At 37.2% G+C, this 10,724-nt stretch overlaps 2 non-coding genes across 2 annotated transcripts; both read right to left on the minus strand.

Moving 5' to 3' along the window:
* Nucleotides 1-4,975: 4,975 nt before the first annotated feature.
* On the minus strand, nucleotides 4,976-5,082 carry LOC121210775 (small nucleolar RNA R71). Its single transcript, XR_005905892.1, has one exon. It is a non-coding gene; the product is annotated as a small nucleolar RNA R71 (small nucleolar RNA).
* Nucleotides 5,083-7,484: 2,402 nt separating this feature from the next.
* On the minus strand, nucleotides 7,485-7,591 carry LOC121210514 (small nucleolar RNA R71). The gene has a single exon (XR_005905632.1). It is a non-coding gene; the product is annotated as a small nucleolar RNA R71 (small nucleolar RNA).
* Between the last annotated feature and the right edge of the window lie 3,133 nt (nucleotides 7,592-10,724).

Below are 10,724 nucleotides of genomic sequence, written 5' to 3' on the forward strand. Positions count from 1 at the left end.
ATCTTGGTTTGAAAATTTAATGATGTGTGATTGCCGAATGTGATAAATAAATTCATGTTATTGAGTTAAATATTGAATACTCTTATTTGTATTATTTAAGCTCAAGAACCTAAAGAAGAGGCGTCCAACAAGGGGAAATCGAAGGTCATCGAGTAGCCGACTCGGAATTATTTTACCCAACATAAAGTAAGTCATTAAGCATGTAGTGGGTAGTATTTCAAATGGTCATAATGTGTATGTATTGATGCTGATTGGAATGAATAAATATACATATATATATGCATGTACGTATGTGATGATGAAATTGTTGAATGAATGAAAAGAGGTAAGATGTACTGAGTTGTTGATCTCGGCACTAAACGTGCGGGATAACCATTTATGACCATGAGATGGGCGCTAAGTGCGCGGGATTAAATTGTACAGCACTAAGGGTGCGATTTGACTATGTTGCACTCAGTGTGCGAAATGAATATGATGCACTAAGTGTGCGAATTGACCATGCGGCACTAAGTGTGCGAGTCTGACTATGTAGCACAAAGTGTGCGATTTGATTACGTGGCACTAAGTGTGCGAGTTGATTATATAGCACTGAGTGTGCGGGCTCAATATACATTCGTGAATTATTATGGACACTATGTGTGCGACACTATTGAGTCGATCGCGGACAGCGGGTCGGGTAAGTGTCTTGAGTACGTGGCTAATAGGTGCTATGCTTATACTTGGTGTTGAGCTCGGTAAGTTCGAACCTATGTGACTAATATTCTTGAAGTCACATACATAAGTTTTATCGTAGGATGGGTGAAAGGCCGTATAGTCGTTTGATTGTAACGAAAACAAATCGATTTATGAAATTGCTTCAATGTCCTATTGATGAGTATATAGAATGTGAATGCATGAATTGATATGAAATTGAATTGATAAGTTGGAGGAACTATGGTATGGTTCGGTATGGATGGAGTAAATTGTCTCGTTCCATTTTGTTTCCTCTTGTGATAATGTTGTTGATAGATGGTAGTGCATTGCTTATGACTTACTAAGTTATAAACTCACTCGATGTTTCCTTGTCACCCACTATAGGTTGCTTGGACTCATCTATTTTTGCGGGGTCGGGCCGTCATTGAAGTCATCACACCGGATAGCAAGTTTTGGTACTTTCTTCTTAGTGTGTTTAGAAGATCATTTTGGCATGTATAAGCTAGTACATTGTGTTTGAATTATGGCATGTGAACTTTAAGCCATGCGAAAATGGCACGAATGTTCGATTGAATTGGATCAAGGGTAGGCATGAAATGGACCTAGTTACTTTCGTAACAGATGCTGGCAGCAGCAGTGTCATGAGATTGAAAAATCACTAAAATAGTGGGAGTGGAATTAATTGATGAATAAATTATGTAATCGAAGCTCGATGAGTCTGCTTCCATGAGGAAGTAACGAAAAGATCATATGGGCAGTATATTAAGAGATAATCAGATTTTAGTGGGACAGGGCCAGAACGGTTTCTGGATTCCCTGCTCCGACTTTGGAAATTCATTATAAATTAACCAGAGATAATTAGGGGTCGTACCATATATGTGCAGATTCCTCTCTGAGTCTAGATTTCATAGAAAGAAACGGCAACAGTATTGAAGCCCCGTGCATGGAGATATCCCAGTCGTAATGGGCAAAGGTCAGTGTAGTCGACCCCTGCAACTTGGGGGACTTTGACTAATAAACTATACTAATTGGCCCAACCAAAAATTCTAGAAAAAAATACATAGATGGGCACATGAATCTAGTTTCTGGAAAAAATTACGAAACTGATTTTCGAGTTACGAAACTCAAGATATGATTTTTAAAGCGGCTAGTATACAGATTGGGCAGTGTCTGGAAAATAAATTTTGTAAGGGGTTAAAGCCAGTTAACACCTCGTGTTCGACTCCGGTGTCGGTTTCGGGTTCGGGGTGTTACAACGCCCGTGTGCTCTTCCGTGTGGGGTGAAATTAGACTTGGTTTAAGCCACATTTCCACCTATCTCAAGCACTCCAAAGCCACAATATTTTAACATCATTTGCATACATTCATAGGCAACCAAATTAATTAATTTTTACATATTTTATGCCATTCAAATACCACCCAATTCATTACTCAATTTCACAACCAAAGTACACCAAAATCATTATAGCTTACATAAATATCAAGTGCATAAACTCAATATCTTATCACCCATTTCATATCATAAAATTTACCATTTCAAAATTCCATATTCAAACCATTACATGAACATTATATGCATTATATAACTTACTAATCAAACACACCATTTAAACCAAATTAATAGGCTATACAAAACAACATTTACAAGCCAAGTCTCATGGCTATAGTCACAACACAAAACATACCAAATAACTCTAAATGGTACCAAAATAAATGCATGATAGTGTGATTGATGTCGCTGATGATCCCCAGATCCGAGCTAGCTTAATAACACTGTAAAACAGAGAACATTTCACACAGAAAGCTTTAAAGCTTAGTAAGTTCGCACCATAAATAATCAACAGTTTATATTATACGAAACATCAACTAATAAACACTTAGTAATTCACAATTCATCCATCAATTCTATTCTATCTCATTTAATTTTTCATACAAATTCGTCAAGCTTCATTCACACGGTATCATCTACCACATAGGTATCGAACATACCTAACTTTCCCGTATTTATTGATTTCATTCTCACTTCTCGTTCAAACACATTAATTCATTCAGAAATCTTTCCATGCTTTAATATTTCTCACACTTAGTGCATCAATGATTCGTTGAAGCCATAGCAATCTTGCACACTTAGTGCCATTTCAATAAACTGAAACTATCTCGGTATCGCACACTTAGTGCCTCATATAGTCAAAGCTATTCCAATTCGCACACTTAGTGATTGATAAACCGTAATATGTACATATTTTTACCCTATGCTTGGCATATTTATGGACAATTTTTCCTTGATTTCATTGAATTTGATGCTCCTAATCCTTTAAATTCTTGTTTTATACTTAGGTAAGCATAGGAAGGCAAAAAGAGCAAGAAACGGACCAAAAAACGGACCAAATGGGCTTAAAACAGTGTTTCACACGGCCTAAGCACTTCCACACGAGTGATCCACATGCCCATGTGAGTCACACGGGAAGGCTACACGCCTGTGTGACATGGCCGTGTTGACTAAAAATCAACTCAGTAGTACACAGGGCTTGAGCAGCTTCACACGGGCGTGGCACACGGCCGTGTCCCTGTCGAGCCCAACTCTAGTTCTACTCGAAAAAGGCTAATTTTGGACTATTTTTGGGCATTCAAAAGTCTACATAAACACCCTAAAAGAGGATTAAAAAGACACACAGGGCAGAACATAGAAAATACTCGAAGGAAGCCATTGGAATCCACTCAGAAGGAGGATTATGTCAAGACTGAAGATCTCAATTCAATTTCTACCAAAATTTTTGCGCTTCTGTATGTTTTGTTGTTTTCCCAATTTTGAGATATTTTTCCCCATTATTATGAACTAAACTCCCTAAATACCTAAGGGATATGAAACCTAAGACTACTCTTATTACTATCTGATTGATATGATAAATACTTGTTCTTATTCTTAATTATGTGTTCTTGATTCTTGTTTCAATATTTCAGGTTATTAATCCAAGTTTGATGTACTTATTTAGTGGAACAAAAGTCCTTGTTTAAGAGTAGATCTAGCATAATTAAGCAGAGTTATATGCAATCCTAGACATAGGATGACGTAAATCTGTCGGATTAGAGTCAAATCTAATAGGGAAATCCATAGATCGAGTTAATGCGATGATAGAGGTTTTAATTAGAAAGAGATTTCAATTAATCAACCTAGAGTCAGTTCTTCTTAGTCTCGATGGAGATATTAACATAATTTATAGATTTCTACGGAAAAAGTTCAGTGAATAAATTGTCTAATTCAAAAGTAATAAGCGAAGTCTAGATGGATTCTTCCTTGGGTATTGTCTTTCCCGTCGGTTTTCTAAAACTATTTTCTGACTTTTGTCTTTGTCGCGTTAATTAGTTAATTAGGTTAGTTAAATTTTAAGTTAAAAAAATCCTTCTTTATTTTTAGGCTAAATAATAGAAAAGAAGTTAATACTAGTACTTTTAGTCCTTATGGATACGACACTCTGGACTCGCCAAAGCTATACTACTGTTCGATAGGTGCGCTTGCCTTTATCATTATTGTAGTCTAGTTTACTGTTCATAAAACCATCAATCAAGTTTTTGACGCTGTTGCCGGGGAATAAAATATTAGGAACGCTTAATTTTTATTACTTTAGCCATTATTTTTTCGTTCTATTTAATTTTGTTTACTAAATTTTCTTTTATTTTCTTCTGACAGGTTTTTATAGTTTATGACTAGAAGAAACCCGCCGGGACCATTACTTTTTGATAGTGAGATTGAAAGCACAGCTCACAGAAATCAAAGAGAAATAAGGCGAAGCCTAAGATACATAGAGGAAGAGTGAGAAGACGATATTCACACTACAACCGAAGAGATGGCTGAAAATCAGGAAAATTCGCTACCTCCTGCGATTGCTACTGATCTAGTAAATTAGAATCCTGCTCCTCGTACTATGTATGATTATGCTAAACCTAATTTAATAGGAACTGAATGAGTATAGTTAGACCTACTATTGCTGCAAATAATTTTGAACTGAAACCTAACACGATTCAAATGATACAACAGTTTGCTCAGTTTGATGGTTTGCAGGACGAGGATCCAAACACTCATTTAGCAAATTTTCTAGAACTCTGCGACACATTTAAAATCAATGGTGTTTCTGATGATGCCATTCGCCTTTGGTTTTTCCCCTTTTCATTAAGGAAGAAGGCTAAACAGTGGTTAAACTCGTTACCACGAGGGCCAATCACTACTTGGGAACAAATGACTGAAAAATTTTTACTAAAATATTTTCCGCTGGCTAAAACGGCTAAATTGAGGAATGATATCTCTTCTTTTGTACAGATGGATCTAGAAACTCTTTATGATGCATGGGAGAGATACAAGGACCTATTGAGAAGGTGCCCTCACCATGGGTTACCTTTTTGGTTACAGGTTCAGACTTTTTACAATGGTGTGAACCCCTCAATAAGGCAACTTATCACCACAGCCGTCGGTGGAACTTTAAACAACAAAACACCTGAAGAAGCTTATGAATTTATTGAAGAGAGGTCACTAAATAACTATCAGTGGCAAGTCATGAGAACAAAGTCGACAAAAGCAGCTGGTGTTTTCAACCTTGACGCGATCACTATGCTATCAAACCAGGTAGAATTTTTAAATAAAAAGATTGATGGTTTATATGGTTCTACTCAGATACATCCAGTGATGAGGTGTGATTCAAATGGTGGAATGCACAACCCAGATGATAAACCGTAATTTATACATATTTTTATCCCATGCCTAGCACATTTATGGATGATTTCTCCTGAGATTTGGTGAATTTGATGCTCCTAATCCTTTCGTTTCATGTTTTATATTTTGGTGAGCATAGGAGAGTAAAAAGAGTGAGAAACAGGCTGAAAACGGAGAAAATGGACCAACATAGGAAATCAACACGGCCTGGACTTCCTCACACGGGTAATCCACAAGGCCGTGTCCATTTGGCAGAATCAAAGCATGACGTACATGGGTAGACCACACGCCCATGCCTGAAGCAATCGCACATGGGCGTGTCCCTGTCGAGCCCAAGTATAGTCCTATTCGGAAAATGCCACTTTTGAAGGCTCCTAGGCATTCTAAAGCCTATTTAAGCACTTGAGGAGGCATTTAGAAGACACACATGGAGTAGGAGGCAAGAAATTACTCAAGGAAAGCCGATTGATCCATCTCAGAAGTCGGATTCATCGTCAAGACTGAAGATCTCCCTTCAATTTCTTTCAGGAGTTTTGGGTTTTCTTTATGTTTTGTTATCTTTATTCTTTTGAGATATTTTATTTCATAATTATGAACTAAACCCCCTAAATACCTAAGGCGAATGAAACCTAAGACGGATCTTGTTATTATTATCTGAATTGTATGATAAATATTTGACTTGTTCTTAATTATGTGTTCTTAATTCTTGTTTAATATTCCAGGATATTGATTCAAGTTAATGAACTTATTCAGAGGAGCAAAAGTCCCTATCTAAGAGTAAATTTGTCGTAATTAAGCGAAGTTGATTGCACGCCTAGAGATAGGGTGACAAGATTTTGCCGGATTAGGGTGAAAAATAATAAGGGAGTCCACAGATCGAGTTCATGCAATACTATGGTGTTAATTAGAAAGAGATTTCACTTAATCAACCTAGGCTTAGACGTTATTAGTCTCGAGAGAGATAATAATATAACTTAGGGATTTCTACAGATCAAGTCAAATGAATAAATCGTTTGATTCAGAGTCAAATAACAGGTGAAGTCTAGGTGGATTTTTCCTTGGGTATTATCTTAATCAATCAAGTTTTCCCAAAAGCTTTTCCCCAATTTTCTCTCTATGCACCTTTAGTTTAGTTAATTAGTTTAGATAAACAAATCCCTTAATTTTTAGGCTAGATAATAAAAAGAAAGTAATTACTAGTACTTTTGGTTCCTTTGGGTTCGACAATTCGGTCTTGCTAAAGCTATACTACTGTTCGATAGGTACACTTGCCTTTATCTTGATAATTGTTAGTTTCAAGAACGATTAATTATAAATTTTTAAAACTTGTCGCGAATATCACGTATCAAGTTTTTGGCACTGTTGCCGGGGAACTTAAGATATTAGGAACACTAAATTTTTATTACTTGAGCCATTTTAGTTTTATTGCAATTTATTTTTTTTAGTTTCGTTTAGTTCCACTTTTCTAACTTTTCTTTTATTTTTTGACAGGTTTTTCTAGTTTATGACCAGAAAAAACCCGTCAAGACCATTACTTTTTGATAGTGAGATTGATCGCACAGCTTGCAGAAACCGAAGAGAAATAAGGCGAAGCTTAAGATACATAGAGGAAGAGTAAGAGGACAATATTCAAACTCCAACCGAGGAGATGGCTGAAAATTAGGAAAATCCGCTACCTCCTGCGATTACCGCTAATCCAGTAAATCAGAATCATGCTCCACGCACTATGTATGATTATGCTAAACCAAATTTAACAGGAACTGAGTCAAGTATAGTTAGGCCTGCTATTGCTGCAAATACTTTTGAACTGAAACCTAACACGATTCGAATGATACAGTAATTTGTTCAGTTTGATGGTTTGTAGGATGAGGATCCAAACACCCGCTTGGCAAATTTTCTAGAGTTTTTGCGACACATTTAAAATCAATGGCGTTTCTGATGACGCCATACGCCTTCGGTTATTTCGCTTTTCATTAAGGAATAAGGCTAAAAAGTGGTTGAACTCGTTACCACAGGGTCAATCACTACTTGGGAACAAATGATCGAAAAGTTTTTACTAAAATATTTTTTACCGGCTAAAACGACTAAATTAAGGAATGATATCTCTTCTTTTGTGCAGATGGATTTAGAAACACTATATGATGCATGGGAGAGATAAAAGGACCTGTTGAGAAGGTGCCCTCACTATCGGTTACCACTCTGGCTATAGGTTCAAACTTTTCACAATGGCCTGAATCCTTCAACTAGACAGATGGTTGATGCAGCCGTTGGTGGGACTATCAATAATAAGACACCTGAGGATGCTTATGAATTTATAGAAGAGATGTCGCTGAATAATTATCAGTGGCAAGTCATGAGGACAAAGCCAACGAAAGCAGCCGGCATTTTTAACATCGATTCAATCACCATGCTCTCTAATCAGGTAGAACTTTTGAATAGAAAAATTTAATTTTTTCTTGGTTCTTCACAGGTTCACCCAGTAATGCAATGTAATGCAAGTGAAAGAGGAATGAGCAATTCAAAATACCCACTTTATGGCCACAACATGGAAAACGAGCAATTAAATTATATGGGTAATAATATTTGACCTCAAAATAATCCCTATAGCAACACTTACAATGCAGGATGGAGGAACCACCCAAATTTCTCATGGGGAGGCCAAGGGAATCAGAGACCAACACCACCTCCAGGCTTCTAACAACCACCTTACTAAAAAGAGAAAAAACCGAACCTTGAGGAGATGCTAACAAAATTCATCTCGGTGTTAGAAACTCATTTTCAGAATATCGAGACAGCACTTAAGAATCAACAAGCATCGATCCAAGGGCACGAAACTCAGATAGGCCAGCTGGCTAAATTGATATATGAACAACCATAAGGTAGCTTACCGAGTAACACTTAATCTAACCCAAGAGAGCAGCTCAATACGATTATCATGCAAGATGAGGTAGGGTTAGTTGCACCTGAACCAGAACCGAGGTAAGAAACTATGGTAAGTAAATGTAAAGGTGAGGTGGACCACAATGACAAAAAACAGATAAATAAAGAGTACAAACCACGTGGACCATACCCTAATGCGACAAGGAAAGACCACTTAGACGAACAATTCGATAAATTCCTTAAACTTTTAAAAAAATTACATATTAAGTTACCGTTTATTGAGGTTCTTTGGCATATGTCGAACACAGTCAAATTTTTAAAGGAGCTTTTAGCATATAGGTAGATGTTAGACGAGGCGTCGCATGTGGAGATGAATGTTTGCTCAGCCATTCTGCAGAATAAGCTAGCCAACAAATTGAAAGATCCAAGGAGTTTTATGATCCCTTGTTTAATTGGTAGCTTAGATGTTATCAATGCCTTGGCCGATTTAGGCGCTAGTATCAATGTCATGCCTTACAAAATGTTTAAGCAACTAGGTCTTGGGAAACCTAAACAAACTAGGATGAGCATTCAATTAGCAGATAAAACAATCTGATTTCCTAGGGGTATTATTGAAGATGTACTCATTAAAATTGACAAATTTATATTCCCAGTTGATTTCGTTGTTCTAGACATAGAGGAAGATAGTAACGTGCCCTTAATTTTAGGGAGGCCCTTTTTAGCAACTGCTAGAACGATAATTAATGTTGGTACAGGTGAACTCACACTTCGTATGGGTGATGAAACAATCACTCTTTGAGCTCGTAATTCGAGTAACACCTCAAAAATCAAGGGTGATTGCATAAATCACACTACTAGTACTGATCATGTGGTGAAACCCTCTGTACAAAAAACAGGTTCGAAGAGCTCACATGAGCTTTGTTCAAGCAACAACAAAGGAACTATCTATGAAGAACGAAGGCTACGAGTTGAGGAACTAGATAAATGGCAGACACATAAACCAAAACCATGCCTTGACAAGCTCAATACTCTACCAAATCAACTTAAGGTTAGAGACAGAGTACTGCTGGATGCAGCAGATCCTCGTATTGCCACTTCTGAATCTAATGGAGAAATTCCTCTTACGGTACTCAATATTTTTCCATACGGTACAGTCGAGGTAATTCATCCTAAATTTGGCACTATTAAGGTAAATAGTACTCATTTAAAACCTTATTTTGATAAAATTAATAGCAGGGAGGAGGAGTGTAAACTCCTCGCACCACCATGGCCATTCAGTAGAAAGGTAAGTTGAGCTTAGACTATAAATAAGCGCTTCTCGGGAAGCAACCCAAGCATTAACGGTGTTAACTTCTTTAAATTTTAGTTTTTAACATTTAATTCACTAACTAAGTCACTGAACAGAGGATTCCCAGAACCACACGGCCAGACACATGGGTGTTTCTTAGCCCATGCCCATACCATGGGAGGCAACATGGCCGTGCGATATGGCCGTGTGAAAACAGAGCAAAAAACGTTTCCCCAACACGGGATTCGATAAGTTACCACGGCCGTGTGACATGGCTGTGGGCAATCTTGCCAAATTAACACGGGTGTGCAACACGCCCGTGCCCACCGACCGTGGACGAGCCTGTCAAAACAACACGGGCGTGCACTTGCATACACGGGCGTGGGAGAAGCGAACAAAGAATGACACTACCGTGTAACACGACCGTGTGCACAATACGCCCAATTTTGAAAACCATAAAATGTACGGGCTGAATTGAGGGCACACTGGCGTGCCCCACGGCCGTGTGCCCCAATTTCTATATAAACACCAATTATTTTTACTTTTTTATTTATTTTTACTTTATTTTTATCTTTATTTATATGTTGAAATTACTTTTTATTTCCCTTTAATACTATTTTTATTTTATCTTGAGATTTTATCATTTTTATTCGGCTATTGCTTTACGAGTAATTATGCTTCTTTATATTTCCTAAAAGAAGTTCATGATTCTATCACAGTTATAAAGAGCTCCAAAGCTGGAAAAGGTTCTCCACGATTACCATGTCCTGCCCGACCACCACGATAACTTCTTTGCTGGACACTGTGGTTGTGGAACCCAACCTCTACCACTACTGGAGTATCCTCCTCCAATCTTATCATTGCCTTGGTCGATTATTCTCCATGATTCCAATTCAAGGAGTTCATTCATCATTCAGGAAGTTTCACTTCTCTCCCTATATTATGATCTTATATTTATATCGTCATAAATCTAACTTTGTACATTGAGGGCAATGTACATCTTAAGTGTGGGGGTCTTTTATACCATTATTAGAAAAATCCTTGAATTTTGTCTTATCCTCATGTGATCTTCTCACATCATTATTAGAATGAATTTTGATTGATTTATGATTTTCTATTTATATGTCTTGAATTAAAACATAGGCATTTATGCATTGA

The sequence above is a fragment of the Gossypium hirsutum genome, chromosome A11, assembly GCF_007990345.1.
Source record: "Gossypium hirsutum isolate 1008001.06 chromosome A11, Gossypium_hirsutum_v2.1, whole genome shotgun sequence".
In the NCBI taxonomy this organism is placed as follows: domain Eukaryota; kingdom Viridiplantae; phylum Streptophyta; class Magnoliopsida; order Malvales; family Malvaceae; genus Gossypium; species Gossypium hirsutum.